The sequence below is a fragment of the Pseudophryne corroboree genome, chromosome 2 (genome assembly GCF_028390025.1).
Source record: "Pseudophryne corroboree isolate aPseCor3 chromosome 2, aPseCor3.hap2, whole genome shotgun sequence".
Taxonomy (NCBI): Eukaryota; Metazoa; Chordata; class Amphibia; order Anura; family Myobatrachidae; genus Pseudophryne; species Pseudophryne corroboree.
Window position 1 is genome coordinate 660,176,931 of NC_086445.1, and position 22,652 is coordinate 660,199,582.

General features: G+C 41.3%; 1 protein-coding gene and 1 pseudogene across 2 annotated transcripts in view; one reads left to right on the forward strand and one right to left on the reverse strand.

Annotated features, from left to right (window-relative positions):
* LOC135042599 (epidermal growth factor receptor kinase substrate 8-like) overlaps nt 1-22,652 on the forward strand; it is a 421,293-nt gene that overhangs the window by 324,012 nt on the left and 74,629 nt on the right. The gene's annotated exons all lie outside the window — the stretch shown is intronic.
* On the reverse strand, nt 20,123-20,241 carry LOC135052702 (5S ribosomal RNA; annotated as a pseudogene).

The window sequence follows — 22,652 nt, forward strand, 5'->3', positions numbered from 1 at the left end:
GCACTATAGTGTTGCATAATATGAACTGGTCACCCTACATGTCATAATGTGAATTGATGTCACAGTGTTAGATAATGTGTACTGATAGCCCAACAATGAACTAGAGCACTACTGTGGTTTATAAAATAGACTAGGGCACTACTATGGGGCATAACATTTACTATGGCAACAGTATGGTTCAGAATCCAAAAATATACTGGTACGGTAATTGGCTCTCAACAAAATTAACCCTATCGTGAATGTGTCTGTGTACACATGTGATAGGGAATATAGATTATAAGCTCCACTGGGGCAGGGTCTGAAATGAATGGGAAAATGTTCTCTGTACATCGCTGCGGAATATGTGTGCGCTATATAAATAAACTGGTTATTAATAAATAAATAATAAATATATTATTATGTGTTTAAAATTAACAATTGCTGGGGATAGGTATCTCTAGACGTATTAGGACAGGGACCCTTCAAAATGTTGCTATGGGGTCCCACAAAGTTCTGGCTACAACCCTGATTTATCATCTATAAATTACAGTAGATGTAGATATACAAATAATCATAAATCAATAACTGTCAATGTGCTATAAATAATATTAGCCATACATATGTGCATATCCATTGGGGAAACACAGATTAAACTCTATTTAAACGTTACTGCAAATGATAGGCATAGTTACAGCTATGTTGTTTCTGATGGCACTCAGTGGGTTACAGTATGAGCTCTGGCGCCGAGAGCGGAGAATGGCGAAGGTCCTAATTACCCTGGTCCACTTCTGTTGGTACTCAATGGGACGTAGTATGAGCATCTTTTTTCTTGGAGTAATTATTAATTCTTATAACTAGTTCTGGATACAGGCCGAGATCAGTGAAATCATTTAATAAATTAAGAAAATAGGCATTTTAAGCATTGTCCAGAGCGGAAACATCTGTAAATTTTGCACCAACTTGTAGCCTTTGGTTATCAGAGTACTCTGACCTTTTTTCTAAGCACTGAATATAAGTCAATGAGATGGCATGATGGTGGATCCAAAGTGACTTCTAACATCCATGACTATTCATGATGGTGGCCGCTATATCGACAAGCCATCAACAATTACACTGAATAACATGCAGATGTCATTCACAGGAATTTATAGGTTAACTTGACTTGTGTATTATTGTAGTGTTAAAAAGTGGTCTATTTGTCTTTATATGTTTATATATATTCTCAGAAAGGCCCGTTGTAGAATAATTGAATGACATGATGACAAGGCCAACAGATTACGCTATTTAATTAAAAACATTTGGTAATAAAAAAAAAGAAAGAAAAAGAAAAAATTTCCAAGCAAAGCTCTGCATAAATGAACGTCTGAAATAAAAAACATTTACAATGTTTAGAAAGTAAAAACTGAACTATTCAGCAACCACAATAATATTTTCATGAGTCATTATGTATTCAGTATGCACGTGATGTTAATTGCAAAGCTTGTTCCTGCTAAACTGCTGCCCCTATCCACGCGACCACACCAGCTAGGGATTATATCATTATACATTCACACTTCCTTGTATAACAAGAAGAACTTATTTTATGCCCATTCAGATAAACCACTAATGCCATATGAAATCTGAAAAGGTAGGATTAGAATACAACCCGTTTGAACTACATTTCACCAGCTATACCTATCCAATGCCAGATTATTGGTAAACCCCCGTTACTGCGCCAACTGTTATTTTGAAAAAAAAAATTCAGGGCTTCCAATGCTTATACTGTTCGCAAATTCAAATGGGGGTCTATCAACACGGAATATCCCAGAATGCTAAACACAGCGGTGTGTTGGCGCTGTAGATAACACTGCCATGTGTAGACAACAAATATTTCATTTAACGTCATACTTTCCTACTTTTGAAATAGCATTTCAGGGATATTGTGAAATTAACACATATCAACGCGGGTGCGTACTGCTACAACTGAGAGGTGTGCCATGAAAATGACTTACATACAAATGTAAATAATACCCGAAGTTAGCAAGATCTACTTGCTGAAGAAAAGACACTGCTATTTTGCAGTATTTCTTTGTGTATTGTTTATGACATGATGTTCCATATACTGTAAGTGGGCACGATAAAAGCTTATTAAGAATGCATGTAGCCATCGGGATCATAGTGCCTTATAACCAATACAGGGAAATGACGCAGATGATCCTTTTGAATGTATGTGTCGCTGATTTTTTTTATTTTTCTGTCAGGGAGATTGAGGGACTATGCTGAGAATCAGGGAGATTGCTACTATTTCAGGTAGTCTCCGGCAGAATGAACAAGGGGGAGTCAAATATGTTTTACAACTAATTGTTTATTATTTTTATTAAGTGTTTTGAAAGTAAATAGGGAAATGCTAATATGCATGAATAATAACTAAGACCGCTGTATGATGAAACTGGTTATCCAAAGCTACCAATACCGTGCCATTCCTATGCATTGAGACAATCAATAATGCTAGCGTTCTACCAGCTGCCTATTCTCCAGCCTGGAGGATGACGGGGACACCAAACACCCACATGGGGCATGGAACTGTTAATACTTCCTGACAAATGCAGTGTGGTGCATTTATCAATGTATAAAACTGATTATTATTATTATTATTATTATTATTAGCATCAGCATGCAGAACAAAGCCAGTACCCCCATCCTTATCCAGACTGAGAAAATGGCTGCTGCTATTTGCATTAAAAAAACACCAAGTTTGCAAGAAAAAGTGCACTTTTTTGTGTTGCAATGACTCAGTATCTTCTGTGTTATAGATTTCAACGCTGTTATGGAACGGTTACAGGACTCTCCTTATAAAGCTGAAATGTTGTTGACACATGCAAAACTCAGACCCTATGGGTGGAGCTATAGGGGGCATATACAAATAGGGTTTCAAAAAACAGCTTATTTATTAATAATCACATAATTTTATATTTGATTATATTTTACAACTAATTTATACGGCTTTATCTTACATAAAGCATTGCCAACATTTTGAATATAAACACGAGTTGTTTTTACAAATAATATTAGTATATATATATATATATATATATATATGTATATATATATATACATGATTAGCGCCATCTTGCTTCTATATTTTAGCAACATTTAGGTTTAATAGGTATGTCTGTCACGTATTGTTAATTTAGCCACAGCATTTCAATTGTGAAATGGCATTAATGTTTAAAATATTTTGCTCGTCAAATGATAAAAACAGTTTAGTTCTTTTATGACGTAGAATGATTTTACTGATTTGTACTACTTGTTATATGTATTATTTTCTATACCCATTAGGCTCTATCAATACTGGTTACCATCTATAAACCGGCAATTAAGTATTATGCTTATTACCAGTCGGGTTACTGTAGCGCCGTTAAAATGGTTCTCTCTCTATATCTCTTAACCACTAACCGCAGCTAATTGATAATATATCATTATCCATAGCGTGTATGCCATTTTACATCTGACAACCAGTCAATTACAAACCTGTGTTCTCATAGCACTCTTGATAGACCTTAATTAATGACCAGACAAGTCTGGTCATGTCTGTTTGCCCTATTAGTTCAACCTTCGGTCACTAGCAAATTCCCCAGCCTTACAAATTATCATATCCCTAGTAACAGAACTTAATTACCCTGCAACTTTCTTGTCTGTTTGCATCGCTCAAATAGCTGTAAATATATAAAAGGACTACCTAGTTCTCAATGTCAACTCCTAATTAAAACAATTTACACGTCTATGTGTACCGGTCATTAGTTTACTAATCTGTCACAAACACCATAGCTTAAAATAAACATATAGTGAACTCTTAATGCACACATACATCTGTGTGCCCTGCCATTAATAGGTCACCTATCTGTCACAAAGGTCATAGCTTGCATGCTTCTTTTATAAATCAATTGGATATAACATTTACTGGTGCAACTAAAGGCCCATACACACTTGACGATAAAATGAACGACGTCGTTCATTTCAGCCCTCATCAACGACGTCGCTCATTATATCGTCAAGTGTGTATGCATCCGACGACCACCGATGCGCGGCCCCGCGGGACGTTAACGACCCTCGCTTATCTGTGGAGCATGTATGCTCAATTTCCACTATGGTCGTTACCGACCAGAGACGTCGTTGAATATGTATGGTGTGAAAGACCAACGACCAACGACCAAGCCACTGTTCACCAGCCCTGTTCCCAGCTCATTATTTTAATAAACTGTTCAGCTTGGATGCTTCAACGATGAATGGTCTATGGTCTTTGGTCTTTCGTCTTTGGTCTTTGGTCTTTCGTCTTTGGTCGTTGGTAGTGTGTATGCTCATGTCGTTTGCTCAGCTGTTCAAGGAAAGTTCAAGGGAAGTCGTTAACGGCGGTCGTTAACGATGTGTGCATCGTCAAGTGTGTATGGGCCTTAAGAGTTAACAACACACAAATCAACTGGAAATAATATACATTGCTGCATCATCTAACAGTTAATAAACAGGAGTTTTTTCAATGATTAAACGACGCTTATATCTCATTCTGTAAGTTTATTTCCTATAAAACAATATCAGAAGGGGAGGAAAAGTGGGAGTGTCGGAGGAGTGATTAGGGGCGTGGTTAATGTGTGAGTTGAAAAAAATTAGGGCGTGGTTAAGGCTTGATTTGCATAATTGTGGGCGTGTCCCACCTGTCACTTTGAATTTGACGGAAAGTGGTGCTCTCTCTACTTATATCAACATCAAGATACAAGAATCTAAAAGACCCTCCCATTAGAGAATCATTAGTAACAATCATAAACTTCCTAAATTTAGAAATAGATAGAAGTGAGGAAGATGGAGAGGGTATCAGGGTGAGGAAAAACAATAAAAGGGGGAAGTTTAGGTCGGTCAAGGTTGCATGTGATAATAAACTAGAGTATAGACAATTAAAGAATTAAAATGTTGTCAAAGGTGGCTCTGCGTTAAAGTGTGAAGTCCAAGGCGTCCACGTTTTAATAAAATAATCTGGCAAGTCATGCAATGTAGATGTAATGCGCTCAAGTTTATATGTAAACCAGATGGCATTAATAGTGGCAGGTAAGGTGGGAGGAGTTGAGGATTTCCAGTTTGCCACTATTTGGCATTTCGCCGTGTTCAAAATATGCTTAATCAACTTAAGCTGGTGGCGCGAATTGCCAGGGACATGGCGGGAGAGCAATGAATAAAAGGTTGAGGTGGGGATAGTTATATTCGTGACATCCAAGATTAATTTATGGATTTGTCGCCAGAAGTGGAGGATCAACGAACAGGACCACCACACATGCAGCAAGGTTCCCCTGTGCCCACACAATCTCCAACATCTATCAGAGCAAGTAGGATAAATAGTTCGTAGTCTAGAAGGTACCAAGTACCATCGATCGTATAATTTATAAGAATTTTTGGCAATACGAATCGATATAGAGCTCTTGGTGATTTCTTGTCTAATGCCAGCCCACTCCTCAATGGTTAAAGTTTCCCCCACATCTCTCTCCCAGGCTAATTCATGATTCTCCTTAGGGGGGACATTGTGTGCAAGCAATACCCGCTAAATGCTTGATAATAACCCTTTCATTGTATGAGGTCCACGACACCAGGATTCAAGTGGAGTTGCTTCGGCAGGGTGAGTGGTTCTAGAAAAGGTGGAATAGAAATGTCGTATTTGCAGGAACTGGTAGAAAACTGAGTGAGGAAGCAAGAAACGGGACTGTAGGTCCGCAAAGGAGGGAAATGAAGAAAGAGGGGCTAAATCATGTAAAAAAAGAATATTGTGCATGGTCCAGTGTTTGAATGCAAGATGATCAGTACCCAGGGGGAAATTACATTATTCCATAAAGGGGTTAGGAAAGGAGTTTGTGAAGGGAGCTGATATAAGCGGGTGCAATGATCCCAGATCGATAATGAGAAGCATATTGTAGGTAATAGTGATGTAGAGGCTGGGCAGGAACGTGGTGGGAACCAAAGAAGGGTAGAAGGTGAGTACACGTTCAGTATGTGGGCTTCAAGAGAAGTCCATATTCTCTGTGTGGGAGGCGAGTGCCAAAGAACACAGGCAGCTAAGTGTGTGGCTCGATAATACCTCACAAGGTCTGGCACACCTAGACCGCCCGCAGTGCGGTGTTGCTGGAATAGTCGCATTTTAACTCTAGTTTTTTCCCCAGACCAAATAAAGTTAGATAAGTCTTGTTGAAGATTTTTCAGTATCTTAATGGGGATGTGGATTGGGAGGGTTTGCCATAAATACAGTAATTGTGGAAGCAGATTCATTTTGACTGCAGCAATGCAACCAAACCAAGAGATAAATAATTTATTCCAAGTGGTCAGATCAGATTTAAAAGATGAGATTAGTCTCGGAAAATTGGCTGCATATAATGTAGAGTAGGATTTGGTTAAATATACCCCTAAGTATTTGTGCTCAGTGCATTGCCATTTAATGGGTAAGAGGAGTGTAATAAGTGCAGATCTCGTGGAGGTATATGTAAATCAAGGATCTCTGTTTTGTCAGTGTTGAGCTTATAATTAGGTAGGCTACCATACCTCCTGAAACAGGTCTAAACCTCTGAACATCTGAACCTCCTCAAACAGGTGTTGTAGAGAGATGTACGGTTCGGTTAGAGTCAAGATGACATCATCCGCATAAAGGGCTATTTTGTACTCATGAGTGCCTACTAAAACGCCTGAGATGTTGGGGTTTAAACTGATTCTTGCCGCTAACGGTTCCATCACCAGGGCAAAAAGTATGGGAGAAAGCAGACAGCCCTGAAGTGTGCCATTTTTAATAGGCAGGGGTGAGGAGGACAGACCATTGACTAAAATAGAAGCAGAAGGATTGCGGTATAACGAGGTAATGGCATTCTAAAATGCACCATGTAATCCAATGTTTTTAAGGGTGTGTTGTATAAAGGGCCATGCTACCCTGTCAAAGGCTTTTTCTGCATCAAGGGCCACCACCAGGGTTGGAAGAGAGTCCGTATGGGTGAGGTGGATAAGATTAATAAGTAGTTGGGTATTATCTGCAGCCTGTCTGTTAGGGATAAAACTAACTTGGTCTGGCTGTATTAGTGCCGGAAAATAGGGAGCAAGTCTATTTGCAAGAATCTTGGCGAATAACTTCATGTCCGTATTTAAAAGTGAGATAGGCCTGTAATTTTTCATTTCTAAATGATCACGGTCGGGTTTGGGGATGACTATAATATTGGCTCTGGTGGTGGCTTTGTCAAGTGAGCCCTCCTCTAATAGTGAATTAAAGAGAGAATGTAGCATGGGAAGGAGGGACTGGGTGAACTTCTTGTAATAAATAGCGGTATAACCATCTGGGCACGGGGCGGAAGAGCGGCGTAGCAGCTTAATTGTAGCAAGAATTTCTTTGTGAGTGATAGGAGCGTTGAGGGTCTTAAGGTCTGAAGCAGAGAGTTTTGGCAAGTGACAGAGGATAGATATTATTGAACAGCAGAGACGTGGTGCGGAGCAGTAGAAACATCGGAAAAGAGATTGTAAAGGGAGCTATAGTAGTCGTGAAAGTGTGAGGCCATCAGTTTAGGGTCACAAGTTGTGGATCCATCAGAGCCCTTCAAGGCCAGTATGCGGTTGAGGGTACGTTTAACGCGCAATCGTAGGGCCAGTAGAGTATCTGCTTTATCAGATCTCTCGTAAAATTTCTAACGGATCCACAAGAGTGATTTGATCGTTTTCTTGGTGAGGATTTGTGACAATTGCCCTTTTAGTGAGAGAATCTTCAGGTATAGTCATTTTTTGGGGAAGTTTTGGTGACGTAGAGTTAAAGAGGCCAATTCAGCATCTAGGTAGGCAATACGCTTAGCTTCAGTCTTTCTCTGGGCAGAAGACAAATTAATGAGGAGGCCCCCGTAAAGTGGCTTTATGAGCTTCCCACAAAATAGCAGGTGATATGTCAGGAGAAACGTTATCAGTAAAATAATTGAGAATTGTGTCATTCATTTGAGAAATATTGGAGTGTTTAAGAAGGAGTGATTCATTAAGGCACCATGAGCATGTAGACAGAGGCTTATGAGGGGTAGCAAAATCTATTGTGATCGCATAGTGATCAGACCAAGTGGTCGGTATTATCTGAGCTCCTAAAAGGGCTTAAGTGGAGTCACGATCCACAAAGATATAGTCGATACGAGTGTATAAATCATGTTATGGGGAGTAATGTGTGTAACCTCTAGAAGAAGGATATAGTGTTCTCCAGCTATCATATAAATTTTGAGCGGTGATACATGACTGCAAAAGTTTCAATAGTTTTGCGTGGGGGGAGGGTCCCAAGCTTGGGTGGGATCTATCAAATGAGGGGTCCAGGGTAGCATTGCAATCACCAGCTACAATGACCCAGGAATTCGAGGACTTAGAGAGATGATCTGAGAATGTCCTAAAAAAGGACCCCTGCTGCATGTTTGGGGCGTATATGAATGCTAAGGTGATAGGGGTTTGATTGAAGGTACCGGAGAGTATCACAAATCTGCCATTATCGTCAAGAATTGAATCCTGAATAACTAGGGGGAGGTCGCGGTGAATCAAAATAGCAGTGCCTCTACATTTAGCTGACATTGTAGAGTAAAATGCATGTGGGTATTGTTTACAGCTCAGAGATGGGTGGGGGGCCTTGAAGTGGGTCTCCTGCAAGAAAATTATATCCGATTTATGTCGGGTAAAAAATTGAAGAGCCATGGATCATTTGGTTGGGGAGTTAAGGCCATTGACATTAATAGATAATACTTTCAGAGTCATGGAGGGTAATAATCATCAGAGCATAATGAGATAAGCAACTATCGACTAGATCGACCAGAGGAAATACAGGGAAAATCAAAAAAGCAAAAATAGTAACAGAAGTGGGGTAAGAAAAGAGTGAGAATAAACTCAAGGGTTAGACCCTTTCCTACGAACGGGTTGGGTCCAAGAGGGAAAGGGTGAGTGCCAGTCAGACAGACCCTTCGGTGTGGGGGGTAGCACCAATAGTAATAAACAGTAAATAAGAAGAAGAGCATAGGGAAAAAGAAAAAATACACTCTGCGAGCCAGTGCAAGGGGTGTAGAGTGAATAGGTCAACAGCTAAACAATAAGAGAGTTATAAGCTGATAATATAACAATATACAGTAGCAATGAGATGTTGTACTAATAGTAAGACATAAAAAAACAAGTAGCTGAAAAGTGAAAAATCAAACAAGGGCAATCCGAAAAAACAGGACTTATTTAATGGTCTTAATGTCATTGTGGCCCATGGCCGTCCCTCAGAAGTAGCCAGCAGATCAGCCTTACTAATGCAAGGCACAACAACTATCGGATGAGTGGGACCATCAGGGGCCAGCGAGCATAAGTCTCGAGTAAAGGGATAGTCCATAAAGCATCAAAAGTTAAATGCGCAGGGTAGTGCATCATAAACAGGTTGGAAATAATGAGTATAATCAAGTGAAGCTACGTGTCTGCAATCTACATCTTGATGTCTCATTTAGCAGACCATTCAGGAGTTGGCGCCATAGGTCTCCCAGGAGAAGTGGTGGTGAGCTGATTCCGTATCTCGTCAGGGAGGAAGTTGATGATGCCAAGGGACTTTAGGAGGTCATACCCCTGGGTGGGGGTTTTAATCGAGTGGTGAGAACCATCTTTGGAAACTTGAAGGTGGAACGGAAATCCCCATTTATATTTTATGGAGTGATCACGGAAAACCTTGGTGATTGCAGTAAGGTCCCGGCATTTTCTGAGTGTAGAAGGGGCCAAGTCCTGGTAGGACCTGGAGTTGAGTTCCAGAATAATCGATGGATTGGCATTCTCGGGCCGCTGATATGAATTTTTCTTTCGTCTTGTAGTAATGGAACCGCAAGATAACATCCCGAGGGGGCTGTGTAGGGGGCGGTCGTGGGCGTAACGCCCTGTGTGCTCTATCCAGAAGAAAAAGTTCTTTAGGGACCTCAGGTATCAAAGTTGGAAATAGGACCTCCAGGAAACTCGGGAGGCCCTCCATAGTAACACTCTCCGGAATGTTACGGATCCGGATATTATTCCTGAAATTATGATTATCCAGGTCCTCCAGGTGGTCTCCATGTTGATCAATATCCATACGGCATTCAGCTAGCTCTTGCTCGACTACAGCTTGGTATTGGCAAACTTTGTCAAGTTTACGTTCCAGAGAGTCAGTATGTGTGCCCAGATCAGCGAGCTCAGTTCTGAATTCAGCAAGGACCAATCTCATTTCCATTTGGATAGTTTTAGTGACAATAGCAAAAATATCTTGGGTGGTGAGGCTAGCTTTCGGAGATGGGGGATCGTCGGTATCAGATAGAGGATCCACTGTGGGGGAGTTGCAAGGAGTGGCTCCCGCTTTCTCCCATTCCCGAAGAATACTAGGTTTAGCAAGAGCAGGAGTTTTGCGGTTCCTCTGCGACATATTAGAGTGGGAGAGGGAGGCGGGCAGTGGAAAGGAATAACAGCTCAGTGGGTTGCTGGGTGTAAACTTGATAAATCACAGGAAGTGCTAGATATCTCGCAACTCTAGGAGACCATATGACTAAGAGAGGGATTAACCCTTATACACTATGTTGCTGCAGGATAATTTAGCATAGAAAAAGCATTATGATAATTGTGGAATGCCTAGAGTGAGGTGGGCAACAAAAGAGTGACCCCAGTGTTCCCAGGTGTGGGGTGAAAAGCGGATTGTTGGTACAGCTGGTGGAGCAGTGATAGCCAATATGGGGAAATAAGCACAGTGGTACAGTCACAGAGCAGCCAGTGACCAGTATCGGTGTAGCCGACAGTTGGATACAACAGGGACCAAGAGGCGAACAAGAGGTAAACAAAAGGGAGGCCAGTGGTGTCAAACAGCCCTCAGACAGCTATGCATTGCTAGAGAGCTGTCAGCAGGAGAGGGGATCCCAGCCAGGGGGGGGGGGGTGGAGAGGGTACCAGGATCCCAGCAGTGAGCCGGCTAGTCAGGGCTGTAGTCACGGCCACCGGCAGTGGGAGCACAGGTGCCGGAAGATCAGCGCTGCCACTTCCAGGGAGGCCTGATATGTGTGCTGGGGGGACAGCCGCTGACAGCGGGTGGGCCGCGGCAGCCGGCAGCAGAGTGTCCCAGGCACGGCCAGCACTGCGTAGAGGCACCGATCCGTGTGCAGTGCCCCGTAGGCTTTACAATCTTCACCGCATCTCTCCAGAGTCCCGGCCACTGAGGGGTGAGAGGCAGCAGTTGCAGGTTGCAGGGCAGTGGGACTCTCAGCGGGATCCCGGGCACATGGAGGGAAACGAAGGCCGACATGAGGATAAGATGGCCGCCGCTGTCGGCCGGGTCCAGCCAGGCAGCGCAACCTCCATTCTCACCCAGTTACAGGGCATCCATGGAGGTAGGAGGGTGAAGATACAGGCCAGGGGGAGGGCAGGACAGCCTCGGGGGCCAGCAGTATGCAGTAGGGGACCTCCGGAGACGATGTTGGGTAAACGTCTCTATCACGGAAGTCCAGCCCAGGTTGACCCCAAACTCCAGGCCTCGGCTCCGCGCTGAGGAGAAGGCCGCATTTTGCAGGAGAGCACGGAGGCACTCCCAGACTCCACGGGACTCTCTGTGTGGCAGCTGTGTGTTAGGAGGGTGCCCGGGGGGGAATATGAAACTCCAGGAGAGGGGGAATATGCTGCTGAAATGGGGAAAGGGGTTATATGATCAGGAGCTCCAGGTCAGAACGTCTGCTCCCATCAACAGCTTGGCCACACCCCCTCTTCACTCCGATATCTTTTATCGGCACTCCTGATTCTTGTTCTATGGAACTGATACTGATTTAACCCGAACCAGATATTACCAAGACTTGTTCTCAATTTTCTATCTTTAACATGCCTCCTAAATGATAGGAGTCTCCCAAGTCAATTTTTTCAAATCCACTTCTCCAGCGCAGAGTGTCAAAGCCAATAACAAACAAGAGAAAAACCCTTCTCAATTGTCAGCGCTCAGTGCACCATTTGATCCAGCTCCCACATCCAGTTCACAGCAAACACCCATGGGGACGATGTCCCACTGACAGTGGGATCCATGATACTCCTTCTGGCTTCATTCAAAGCTGATATATCCATGGAGTTTAAATCTGCTCTACAATCCTGTCAACAGGCATTTGAGTAGATCGAGTACCGCAATGATCATATCAAAAACAAAATGGAGGAGGTGGTCAAATCACACAATGATCTTATCACACTGCATGAAGATCTCTGAGCGGAAGTAACATCCTTACAAATTAAAGTATGCGATTTGGAGGACAGGTCACAATGTAATAATATTGAAATTCGAGGTATTCCAGAATCAGTCTCTAATTTAGTGCTTAAGGAACATGTTACAGATTTATTCATGAAGCTGCTGTCGACAACCTTGATTACGGACTTCTTCCTGGATCACATACATTGCATACCTAAAACCAGGAACGCGCCATTGGGTGTTCCTAGAGATACTTTAATGCGTTGCCATTATTTTCATATTAAAGAAGCCATTCTCTGATCTGCCAGACTGTCTGATGTTTCCACCCCTATCCTGGGAGACTTGCAGATTTTCGGTGACTTGTCAGCGGCCACGTTGGCCCTTCGCAGGTCTATTTACCCAGTTACTAAAGCCCTATGGCAAGCAGATATTATCTACAGATGGGGCATCCCCACGAAACTGGTGATCTGGAAAAATGGCTCCACACATGTTGCCTTTATGCCTGAAGAAGGTGTGAAATATCTGGTTTCTAGGAATTTGCAGGATATATCTTCAAAGGTTCCGGACAACCTGCGCATCCCATGAGAATGGTCCATGGCAAGCAAGTCTACTTGAGCCTTGTGCCCTCTTAATGGACTTGATGTTTTCTCATTGCTTTTTTACTCAGGTACTTCACTATAGTTTTGTAAGGTGTCTAAACCCTGGTTCACCCATCTTTCCCTAGACTTGATTGTACTGTATGTTATTTACAAGTTATGGATGAGACGGGGAATTGCTTGATGGTTTAGAGTCCCTTGGGACCTTCAGCTATTAATAATACAGTAGGTCTCTACCCAATTTCGATATAAACAATTTTCTAACAAAATTTGAATATTTGGCGGATGATTTAGTTATTAGACCCCCAGGTTATCTGGGGACTACAAGGTTTATTATATCTATGTCTCCCCAGTTCCCTCCGGAGTGATGGCGGCACTAGTTATCCCTCCATGACCCCAATGTGCCACCTTTTGAAGTGGCCCTCTATAGCCCCTTTATGGTGCTACTGTTTTTCTTTTCTGTGTTTTTGTCATTGTTTTTCCTTTTTTTGTCCTTTCGTATCTCTTTACCATTAGATCAGCTTACAGTGTTGCTCCACAGTTCTTTTGTGATGTATTTTTCTTTTTTGGTTGCACACACCAATATGTCCATGGTACGGCATTTGTCTATTTAGTGATACATTAACCTGTTTTATATTTTCGATGACTAAGATATTGTCCTTAAATGTAAAAGTTTTAAACTCCCCTAACAAGAGGCGACTGGCGCTACGTCACTTTAGCAAACTTAAAGTACAAATAATTGCTTTACAGGAAACCCACTTCGCAGTCTTCCCCCTCTCAATTTTCGAATTCCACCTTCACCATTTGCTATTAATCTAACAGCCCACATAAAAATTCAGGGGTGGCTATTCTCCTTTTCAATACCTGCAACTTTATACTTGAACGACAAGTGACAGATCAAGAGGGTCGCTTCCTTATCCTTATAGGGAAATTAGAAGATAAGCTGTTCATCTCCAACACTTCACAAATCCCTTTTGTAAGGAAATTCTGTAATACTCTTCAAGCATCCCGGACAGGGATGGTCCTGGTTTTAGGGGACTTTAACATAGTCATTGGATGAATCCTCACGTAACACTAGATTAGGTGGACGACCTACCCATAATTATTCCTCGGCATTCAAAGAGATTTTATGTGAGTTTGAGCTTTATGATGTCTGGAGAGCAAAAACAAGGGATTATACCTCTTACTCTCCAGTACACGGTACATATTCCCGTATTGATTTGGCTATTTCAGATAAATGGGTAGTTCAGCAGATCACAAAGGATTCCATCCTGCCAGTAACATGGTCAGATCATGCAACTCTCTGTTTGTTTTGGGATGTTAATTCGGTCAGGGTTCCCCCTGGTCCATGGCGCCTTGGTGATCATTTAATTCTTGACCAAGAGGCTAGGCAGACCATTGTGCAATCCCTTACTCTTTAACTGGAGACCAACAAACCAGAAGACACCTCCCTGTTTACAGTCTGGTGTTCCCTAAAAGCAGTAGTCAGAGGCTCTGCCATTCAGTTGGCGACTCGGTTGCGTAAAAAAATGGCTGCCTACCAGCAGATGTGGAGGCCCGTATGTCCAGTCTAGAGTCTAAACACAAGTTGTCTCCATCTAATAAAAAGTTTTATTGCAAACTTTTAAAAGTTTGCGAGGAATGGAATGTATTGGCATTAAAGGAGGTTCATAAATCCCTTTTCAATCTGAAACAGAAATTTTATGTTCAGGGAAATAGGACAGGTATACTTTTGGCCAGGAAAGAGGGAAGAGAGCAAAAGCCTGCATAAGATTAATTACTGATATGCAAGGTACTAAAGTTTCAGAGCCTTTGCAACATATTACTCCAAACTCTATAATCTGTCTGATGACTCCACTATCCCGCAGCCTTCAGCGGCAGAAATTGACCAATTCCTGGCTACAGTGAATCTCCCCTCTATTAATTCACATACTCTTCATTTATTGGAGTGCCCTTGGTCCCAAGAAGAGATAGAAATTGTAATCAAATCTCTTCCACCTGACAAGGCTCCTAGACCTGATGGTTATATTATCAAATTTTACTCATGTGTCAAGGATACCCTTTCCTCTATTTTGAGTCAGGTGTTTAATGAAAACAATGGATGGTTACAAACTAGCGCTAGTTTAAAATAGTAAAATCTTAAAACGACTTGAGACTTCTAAGCTTTGTCCAAGGATTCTTTCAGATTTTCTCTTTTCATTAGAAAGACACTCACTTTATAATTCTGTCTCGTTTTCACATAAAGGTATCTTTCTGTCACCAAACATCACGGGTATGTTCATTTGAAATAGACTTAGCTATTGGAATAACACTTACATTAGTGTCCTGTCTCGCGTGCACAAAAAGGTATCTTTCATCCCTCACAGTGTGGGCGACAGGAATCAGGCAAACCAATGCTTTCTTTTTCAAAAACACACAGATTTTTTATTTGTCCAATACAGCAAAGTAGATGGTCAGGTGAGGTGAATGGCAGTTACTGCCATTCACCTCACCTGACCATCTACTTTGCTGTATTGGACAAATAAAAAATCCGTGTGTTTTTGAAAAAGAAAGCATTGGTTTGCCTGATTCCTGTCGCCCACACTGTGAGGGATGAAAGATACCTTTTTGTGCACGCGAGACAGGACACTAATGTAAGTGTTATTCCAATAGCTAAGTCTATTTCAAATGAACATACCCGTGATGTTTGGTGACAGAAAGATACCTTTATGTGAAAACGAGACAGAATTATAAAGTGAGTGTCTTTCTAATGAAAAGAGAAAATCTGAAAGAATCCTTGGACAAAGCTTAGAAGTCTCAAGTCGTTTTAAGATTTTACTATTTTAAACTAGCGCTAGTTTGTAACCATCCATTGTTTGCATATCTGTTGTTTTTAGGGATTGTTAAGGGAAGATCCCAAGTGTTATAAACCAGCAGCTCCTATTTGGTAGCGCAGGGCTACATACATATACGTTTGTTAAGGTGTTTAATGAAGCCTTGACCCGAGGAAATTTTCCAAAAGAAATGCTGGAAGCTAGAATAGTGGCATTCCCTAAACCGGGTAAAAATCCTGCTATTCTAGGCAACTACCATCCTATTGCATTACTTAATTTGGATGTCAATATTTATGCTAAGTTGCTTGCAAACAGGCTCAATCCTCTCCTTCCCAATCTCATTCACCAATATCAGGTGGGCTTCATTCAGGGAAGACAATCACCTGATAATACTAGGAGAATTATCAATATAGTGGAGGTCTTCTCGGTGTCCTGGGACCCATTACTCCTGCTGTCCCTGAATGCAGAGAAGGCCTTTGACAGACTCCACGAGAGTTATCCTCACGCGGTATTATGCAAATTCAGATTGGTTGGGCGAGTCTTGACATCAATAGCAGCTTTGTATTCCGTTCCATCAGCCAGGGTGCTCGTGAACGGTCTGCTTTCCTCCACCTTCTTGATCACAAATGGCACACACCAAGGCTGCCCTCTATTTCCCCTAGTTTACGCATTGGCCATAGAGCCACTAAATGAGGCATTTAGAATTACAGATTCTATAAGGGGCCCGACTATCTCTGGTAAGATGTAAAAAATCTGTTTGTTTGTTTGTTTGTTTGTTTGTTTGTTTGTTTGCAGATGACGTCCTGGTAACTATTGTTGATCCAGACACACGTCATTACCCCATTTACATGATATTCTTGAAAATTACTCTAAAATCTCTTACTATAAACTAATTAGGTCTAAAATGGAGGCGCGCCTTATCAATTTTAACCCTAACATCCTTCAATCTCTCTGTGCTGAATATGCATATGCCTGGTATGGTCTAGATGCAGCACTGAAAATGATGCTACTACCCAAAATCTTGTACCTATTTAGAACCATACCCCTAATAGTGCCCATATCACTCCTAAATACATTTCATATGGTCTTTATAAAATATATTTGGAAAGGTAAGAAACCCAGACTAGCTAGGAAAATATTATCCCTTTCAAAGCAAGCAAGTGTTGCGTATCCATATCTACATAGCTACCAACTTGTGAGTATTCTCTCACAAGTGGGGGCTTGGTTCACCTCTGGTGTTCCTAAGTTGTGGGTGGCCATAGAACATATTTTGGTCTCTCCCTTCCCTGTGATAGATTGCTTATGGCTTCCACCATCAGTAGACCTACATTCATTGATTAGGGTCTCATCAGTTCTGAACTTTCGTAAGGCGTGGCTGGAGTTTGCTATTGCCAGCCCAGACGTCTCTCTCCCCTGCAATCACCTCTCCCTTGCAAGAGTGGCTTCCCTAATTCCAAACCTTTCTTAAAAATCTTGGATTTCTCATGGTATAACTTCATAAAGCTGAGGCATCCTTGTCAGGTGCTCTACTCTCTTATAACCAGATCCAAACCCAATACTCCCTCTACCATAGGGATTTTTTCAAGTATCTTTAGCTTAGACACTGGCTGCTTATTATCACTAAGACCCCTCATACGATTTCAACACTCCCCAAATATATTAATGACACATTGCAGTGGGTAGATAGTAAAGGTGGAATATCATAGTGGTACACTCTCTTGATAGAGCCCCAGGATTTATAAAATATCCATACATGTTGAAATGGGAGAGTGACCTTTCCGTATCTATGACTGAAGATGTTTGGCGTACAAACTTTAAGACTTGTTTTTATTTATCCAAATGTATCTCTCAGAACAATTATTTAAATTACTACATTGTTTATACCTTACGCCGTTATTACTCCATAAAATCTGCTCATCTCAATCAAACCAAATCAAGTTGGTGTAACTGTGGATGTGTGGGTTCTCTCTTACATATTTTTTGGACGTGCCCCACCGTATCCCAAATATGGTCTTTAGCTTTTGCTCTTATTTCTAAAGTATTAAACATCTTGATCTCCCCATACCTGGTGCTGGCATTGACAATGATAGATAGATAATGGGCCACATACTAATCACTACAAAATCCCTGATCACGCAAAACTGCTGATGCCCTTATATTTCAACTATCGCCCAACTTGAACAAAAAGTTCCCTACCACTATGAAAATGAAACAGTGGGGAGTCCATACTCCTCAACTTTCAACCCCTGGATTAGATGGTTCTCATGGAATCACTTATGGTCTACTAAAACATAAGGGTCATTCCGACCTGATCGCACGCTAGCTATTTTTTGCAGCACTGAGATCAGGTCAGAACTCGGCAAAACTGCGTATGCATATGCACCGCAATGTGCAGGCACATTGTATGGGTACAAAGCAGATCGTTGCTGGGCGATGGATCTAACAAAGAATTCATTTGCACAGCCGATCGCAAGAAAATTAACAGGAAGAAAGCATTTATGGGTGTCAACCAACCGTTTTCAGGGAGTGGTTGGAAAAAACGCAGGCATGTCCAAGCATTTGCAGGGAGGGTGTCTGACGTAAATTCCGGGACTGTACAGGCTGAAGTGATCGCAGCATCTGAGTAAGTTCAAACCTACTCAGAAACTGCACAAACTATTTTTGTACTGCACGGCTGCACAAGCGTTCGCACACATGCAAAGCAAAAATACACTCCCCCATAGGTGGCGACTATCTGATCGCAGCGCTGCAAAAAATAGCTAGCGAGCGATCAACTCGGAATGACCCCCCCCCCCCCCATTGACTCAATATAACACTGTTCTTTCTGTTGTTACCTCCTCGAGGTAGACTGGCACTGGAGCTTACATTTTTCAGTTTCAGTGGCAGATGTACTTGTCGCTTGCCTCCTTTAAGAACCCTATAATTTATTTTACCTTATAGAGTTGACTTCATTTTCCTTTTATTAGACAAACGCCGTTACAGTATTAAGGGCCTAATTCAGAGTTGATCGCAGCAGCAAATTTGTTAGCAGTTGGGCAAAACCGTGTGCACTGCAGGGGGGGGGGGGGGGGGGGCAGATATAACATGTGCAGTGAATTAGATTTGGGTGGCATGTGTTCAAACTGAAATCTAAATTGCAGTATAAAAATACAGCAACCAGTATTTACCCTGCACAGAAACAAAATAACACACCCAAATGTAACTCTCTCTGCAAATGTTACATCTGCCACACCTGCAGTGCACATGGTTTAGCCCAACTACTAACAAATTTGCTGCTGCGATCAACTCTGAATTACCCCCTAAGTGTGTTACATATTCTGTTGTAGCACTGTGTATGCTTTCATCTGTTCTTTATATACACTGCATTTCTAAATGTGTCCTCCCATCCCGTCCCCTTCCCCTTTTTCTTTTCTGTATTCCATCCCCCTGGTTTTTGTCTTCAAAATCTAAAAAACAAACAAACAAACAAACAAACAAACAAACAAACAAACCTGTAGTGTTAAATTACTATTTCTGACTCATACATGTATTGTGTGACACTGTAGGTAAAAGTGAACTGCAGCATTATTATTTCTGTCTCATATACCTATTGTGTGACACTGTAGGTAAAAGTGTCCTACAGTGTTATTATTTCTGACTCATACACATATTGTGTGACAATGTAGATGAAAGTGAACCGCATCATTATTACTGTATTTCTGACTCATATATGTATTGTGTGACACAGTTGGTGAAGGTGGTAACACAGTCATATATTTTATTTTATATTCATACACGTATTGTATGACACTGTGAATGAAGATGGTACCACAGTAATATATATTATTTCTTACGCATATACTTATTGTGTGACACTGTTTTTGAAGGTCAACCACAGTGTAATATATTTTATTTTGTACTCATACACATATTGTGTGACACTGTTGGTGAAGGTGGTACCACAGTAGCATATTTTATTTTGTACTCATACACATTGTGTGACACTGTTGGTGAAGTTCATCCGCAGTGTAATATATTTTATTTTGTGCTCATACACATATTGTGACATTGTAACATAGTAACATAGTTATGGAGGTTGAAAAAAGACAAGTTGTCTATCGAGTACAACCTTTATACAACCTTTGACAACCTTTGAGTAAAACCTATGACGCTATAATGTCCCATGTATAACCATAGCTTAACCCATAATGACTCTACTGTAGTCCATTTATTGTCTAGTTGACAACTAGAATGCTTAGTTTTCCTAAAATACATTTTTCTAGAATAAATTATATCTATAGATTAAACAATAATGAGACAGTTTATCATCTAGTTGACAACTAGATTACATAGTTTTCTTAAAAATAAATTTTTCTAAGATACAAACATTTAGAAGTTATATTCTTGGATATCTTTTTCAGTTAGAAGTTTGTCTAACCCGCTTTTAAAGGTCCAGCATTACTACCTTCTTTGGCAAAGAATTCCATATCCTTACTGCCCTTACTGTGAAGAACCCCCTCCTTTGCTGGGTATAACATTTCCTCTCCTCAGAGGGTTACCTACAGCAACTGGTATTCCCAGGTGGTCTCGCATACAAGTACTATCCAGGACCAACACTGCTTAGCTTCCAAGATCAGATGAGATTGGGCATGTCCAGTGTGGTGTGGCTGTAGGTGTTAATTTTTTTGTAAAAATTCCATTGTCATGTCTGGGCAAAAGACAAAAAAATCCACCTCTTCCGTGTGGAATTATTTCTACCCAAATCCAGACAAGAAGTGACGAGCCACGTGTAGCCTTTGTAAACAATAATAACTATAGGTAGGGACCATAACCATCTAGGAAAATCCTCTGTTACATCACTTGCAGCACATTCATCAAAAGTTTTTGAACACTTCAGAAACTGGCTAAATACATAACTACAACCAACCCAGCGTCACCTGGCTCCCTTCTTTCTGTTAGATCCAAGCGCCTGCAATAGTCACCACCAACAACTTCATTGTCAATATCCTAAATCATGATCAGAAGTAGTCCTTCAACCAATTTCCTAAGCATGACTGACTTCTCTCCTATCTGGGCTTCCTCAGAAGGATCATTGCGTGCAATGCCTGTTGCTGCTGCTATGAGTGAATCTTCATTCCAGAGGGGGACTAGGAAGACTAGTCATAGTTTAACAAAGCAATTGACTGATAAACAATCTTTGAGAGGAGGAGCAAGTATGACAGCAGTCATCCGATTTCACAGCGAATCACTGATGCCATAACAGCTATGCTGGTATTATATGTGCATCCAGCATCCGCAATTAATGCAGTCGTTTTAGACATTTAATTGAGGTCTTGCATCCCTGCTACCAAATCCCATCTAGATTCCACTAAACTAGACATGTTATTCCTAGTATGTACATAGTGTCCTCTGAAATGCCATTGTACCCACTGTCCACTTAACCACATATATGTGGACTAGCAGAACAGGGCAAACCAAAGATTACATGACTGTGACAGCCCACTGAGTAGGTGTATTACATTTAGCAGAACCAACAACAGCATCAGCATCTAACAAATACCAGCTCATTCAGAGGCAGGCTACTCTGTGTATCACTGGTTTCACTAAGAGGCATACCACTAGCAACCACTTTCAGGGAAATCATTGTTAAATGAGTTACAGGTGGAGCCATCTTTATCTTGGCCTTTAATAGGATTAATTGAGCCAGGGCAGTCAGACTTAATCCCTTGCTGTAATGACTTAATCCCCTGATGTATTGTTCTCTCTGTATTGTATTGCATCTGAGAACAATAGTTGAAGGGTTTATGCTAATAAACCATGGTGTGCCTAGGCGCTGCATAGAAACCAAAATAAACATGGCTCCATCTGTACCCTGATTGGACTCTCCTGGGAATTTTTGATTTTTGACAATGGCACCAATATTGTGAGAACATTACAGCTGGGTGAATTCCAACATGTACCATGTTTTGCTCTTAAAATTAATTTGGTCATGTATTTTTTTTTAAATGACAGGGGCATGCAGGAGATGCTATCTGTTATCCAAAAGATTTTTGGACATTTTTGACATTCAGCAAGTGCAGGTTGAAGAGTGCAGCTCCTGCAAGTACTGTTGAATTTTCCCCGCCATCAGCTGAAGCAAGAAGTAGTAACTAGGTGGAATTCTACCCTTTATATTCTTCAGCGGATGGCGGAGCAGCAAAAGGCCATTCCAGGCTACACAATGACCTATGACATAGTGAAAGGTGGGAGAATGTAACTTACTCAAGCACAGCGGAGAATACTTTCCATTTTGTGCAAGATTCTCAAACCCTTTGAAGTTGCCACAGGTGAAGTTAGTTCAGACACTGCCAGCTTGAGCCAGGTAATTCCCCTTATTAGACTCTTGCAAAAGCTGTTGGAGAAACTGAAGGAGGAGCTGAAACAAAGTCAGTATGCTCAGCATGTTGAACTTGTAGGTAGATCAAGCCATTCATTTGCTTCACCATGATTCAGGGGTCATCAGTCTCTTGAAATCAGGTCACTATATTTTGGTGACCATACTTGATCCTAGGTTTAAGTAATATGTTGTATCTTTCTTTCCAATAGGCACAAATCTGAAAAGATACAAAGAGCTGTTGGTGAACAAATTGTCAGCTCAAGCAGCACATAACATGGCAACATATCCTCCTTCAGTTTCTCCAGCAACTGCTGCTGTAAGGAAAAAAATAAAAGTTTCCTTATAGACCCACTGATGGTGATGCAGATGCGTTAGTATAACCTTTTGACATCTGGTGAGGCCTACAAGAACTGCCCACAATTAGTGATGTGTCTACCATGACTCCGTCGGATACGTTGATCATTCAAAGAATGGTTGATGATTATTTTAGTGTTAGTATCCAAATAGGCATGTCAGAGAGTCCGTTTCATTTCCAGCAGGAAAAAAGGCAATTTGGAGACCCTTGCACAAACTGGCTTTGCTTTACTTAAGTTGCCCACCCTCCTTTGTATACTCAGAATGAGTTTTCATCGCAGCCGAGAACCTTGTAAGCGATCGGCGTAGGAGGTTACTTCCCCAAAATGTGGAAAAATTATGTTAATCAAAATAAA